Genomic DNA, 4261 nt, shown 5'->3' on the forward strand with positions numbered 1-4261 from the left:
AAGTACAACATCATCTCACAAAACCAATACGGCTTTCAGAAAACAAAAAGCACCATCACATTATTAGAAGACATCGCCGACACAATGAACAAAACCCTCGATAAAAACAAGTACGCTGTCCTTATACTGGTTGACTTAACCAAAGCATTTGATACACTTGAACATGACATACTACTCACCAAACTATACTCAATAGGTATAAGAGGAACACTGCATACCTGGTTCAGGAACTATTTCTCAAACAGAACACAAGTAGCAAAAATAGGTGCATGTCACAGCCGGGGTATACAAATAAAACACGGTGTCCCTCAAGGCGCCATATTATCACCCACTCTATTCAACATATACGTTAACGATGTTCATAACATGGCCATATGAAGTCAAATATTTCGGTACGCAGATGACACCGCACTACTAGCAATCCACACAGACATCAACACGGCTCTCTCCAAAGCACAAGACCTAAATAAAATCACAACATACTTCTACCAAAACGCAATTGTAATCAACGGCACCAAAACACAGATGTTGAAAATACACAACCCAAGAATCATACGCCCCGCATCACTGTCGATACACTGTCCCACATACCGCTGCATTAACAACAAAGAAACCTGCCAATGTTCCGAAATCAAACCTGTAACACATGCAAAATACCTTGGATATATGAAAGTAAAACACAATTTAATACAATGGAATTTTATATAAATGCAGCTGTAAATTACAATACAGTTACAAATTAGTTTTTTTATTATATAAAAATTCTGTGTAATCTTCACTGTTAATATTAGAACAAAATGTCTTGGTAAGTACATAATATATGAGTAAAAATATTATTAAAAAGTTATGAAATCTAATGTGGAAAATGAACCACAATCTGCAGCACTTCGTTGCTTAACTTTGTAAAATAATATATTGGAATGTCACCCAAAATGATTATTGTATATATATGGAAATATTTTAGAGATCAATAAAAAATATTATTAAAAAAAAACGGAAACTTCCAGGGAGTCAGGGACTCACTGAGATAGCCCACATATTACCCACACAGGTGTCATACTTTTCTTGACCCTTCATACTATCTGCACTCAAACTTCCAAGCCGAATCCATTCCAGTCATGCACTGCTCTATGAAAGAAAAATCCGGATCTAGCCCTTCCTTAAATGTATTCATTCTCGGCTTCGATGGATGGCTTTTCGTCCTCTCCCTCCATAAAAAAATTGCATCTGTTGGTATCGTATATGACCCTTTCAAAAGGCCTCTATAACCACCCCCAAGGCCTCCATAGCTCGGTCGGTACAGACGAAGCTCTTTGTTTGGAAGGACCCGGGTTCGAATCTCGTCTTGAACGTGAAGAACTTTTATCTGGGCTTTTTAACCGAAGGTGAGTGAACAGGTCTCATACGGGTGGTAGGATTTTTCCTCTTGAAAACTCGGGTTCTTCTTTCTGCAGTCAGGCAAACTGGAACAAATCAGAAACCAGGAAACCAAACCAGTGGGTAATGGTCGAAATAAGGTTGCATCAAAGCCTTGTAAAAAGGCAAAATAACATCCTTATCTTTATGTGTGAATGGTCGTTTCAGCATTGCAATTTTCCTCTGAATTGTATTTACAAGCTTTGCTATATGGCCCTTGAATTTCAACTTCTTATCTGCCAAAAAGCAAAGATTCCTGGCTTCATCAGTTTCTTCTAGCATAATCCCAAGAACATAATAGACAACTGGATATCTCCTCACACAAAGTGGTAACTTTTTATTTACTAACACTGTTTAATAGCTATTTTCACATATTCACAATTCCAACTTATTCAAATCATTCTGCAAGTACAGGTAACCCTTGTATAACGCGGTACTTATACGCGGTTTACGATAAAAACACGGTCTACAAACTGTAATACCCCTTTATCTTTTCATATATTTTTCACCGAGCGACTTAAAAATAAATTTTATCTTCGTTAAATTTGTGTCTGCCCGTATTCCGCATGTAATTATAAGTAGCGAATTTATATTAGGGAAAATACCCGTTAGCACGCATGTACTTTAATTGTTTATCGTATAAAACGTTTATTGTTGAAAATTGTCCTCGTTTCTGCCAGGAAAGTGCATTAAAAATCATAAGTGTGTTCATCTCAAGCTGAGCACTTTATTTTCTGGTGAGTTACATACAATATGTAATACTTTTTATGTAAAAAATGTATTTTTATAGTAGAGGACTTAGAGGACTTTCGCAATATGGATGAAAACGAAATTAGTGAATTAATTGATGCGGGAATAGATTTAAATGAGGAGGAACTGACACGATTAATAGATGACGTCGAACCAAATGGCGGGGAAAGTTCTGCCGAAGATTGTGATGAATCCGTTAAAGAATTCAGTTTAAAGAAATTAGCAGAAGGATTGGACTTCGCAAGAAAGGTATTTTATGGATAATCTCTCAATGGAGCGCTCGGGAAAATTCACGAGACAGTTGGATATTTGTTTAGCGCCATATTATGAACTTAATTAAAAATTGCAGCACAGTGGTAAGCGAGGTCTTATTACTGACTTCTTGATAACTAAACCAGCCGAAGTATGCAATGAGAATTATACAAATGATGTCCAAGAGATTTCAAGTAATGACGACGTAAATAAAGAACATCTACGCCAGTGTTTCTCAATCTTTTTTGGATCATGCCCCACCTCAACGTCTCAAAGATTTTGATGCCCCCCCCCCCTCTAGCGAAACACTGATGTACGTTTTTTAGTTTTGAAGATAAAATATGCACTTTATTTTATTTTGCCAAAAACATTTATGCGTTATGTGTGATGAAGTTTACGTATAATTTGTAATTTTTATAAGTTTATACTGTAATATGTATTTGTTTCATAGTTTATGTTTTCTTAACTTACATGAATTACCTAAATTAAATAAAAATATTTTTTGTTGGATATGTCGTTGTTTATATAATTAAAAGAAAAAAAAAAGATTTCGGTACCCAACCCTATTTTTTCTATGTGATCTGGGTCTCGTATAACGCGATTTATATAACGTTTCTATGGAACCTAACGAGGGTTACCTACTGCATATCAGCAGCATTCCTGACTACCCTACCTATCTTTGCATCATCAGCAAATGGCTGCATGTCGCCTATCAAATCCTTCCTCAAGGACATTAATTAATGTAAAGACCGAATAACAATGAACTAAGGACTGACCCTGTGATACACCACTGGTTGCCTTACATCATGTAGACTCACATTTCCCCCTACACCACTTTTTGACGTCAAAACCGTGTAAAAATGAATAAAAAGATTACAAAATATATATAAAATTAATTAAAAAATATAAACAATTCTCAGCCCACCCAGATACAAATGTACTGCAGGTTTACTAATAGCCCTTCGTGGGTGATAACCGCATGAAGAAAAGAACACGTGGTGACACACGAGACCAAGTATTTTTCATATACGCTGTGCAAGGACGCTTTGTGCACTTCAATCCTACAGCCTTCAACTTACGCAGCAGCCTAACATGCTACGTCCTGTCAAAATAACGGGAATGGAGGTGAACCAACCTGCTGGCGAATATCCGGTTGCAATTAGTTGAACTGTATGGTGTTTTGTTATCTGCTGCAGTCTCCGTAGTAAAGTTGGTTTCGACAAGTTAAAACAAGTGGTTTCGAATGAAAGATGGGAGATGCGATAGTCCCCACGTGTTTTTGCTACATGAATATTTCCGAATATGATTCCCTATTCATACACGAAGAGATCTGCTGCTGATGATGGCAACCTCAATAAGCTAACCCACAATGGATCCACTCAACATTATCTAATGATGGCAGCAATACCAAGTGGTGATTTATCGCGTTTTTTTTTTATTTATTTTTAGTTGTGGGGATAAAAACTCGCGACTCCGGTAAAAAGTAAATACATGCCTGTGACAAAAATCAATTCGCTCGGGACCGGCTAAAATAGCTTGTAAAAAGTCCACGAGAATCCAACCTATAGTGTTTCTTGTGCAATAATTGTTGCTCAAGGTTACACAAACGCCCGTTTAAATTACTGAAAACTAAAATTCCCATAGCAGTGTGCTAAAATTTCCAACTGTACTGTAATTTTAAAGGCTTATCGCACTTTCTGAAACTTAATTTTTACCAATGCAGAAAGAATCACCATTGAAAGAGTGTGTCACGGCAACTACTAAATTATTGAGTTGAAAGCTTCAGTTTGGCATAAGAAAGATATCAAAAGGTGGGATAACGTGGACCATCCGTGTTTCATAA

Source organism: Typopeltis vanoorti, chromosome 24, assembly GCF_054136105.1.
Source record: "Typopeltis vanoorti isolate ZY-2024b chromosome 24, IOZ_Tvanoo_1.0, whole genome shotgun sequence".
In the NCBI taxonomy this organism is placed as follows: domain Eukaryota; kingdom Metazoa; phylum Arthropoda; class Arachnida; order Uropygi; family Thelyphonidae; genus Typopeltis; species Typopeltis vanoorti.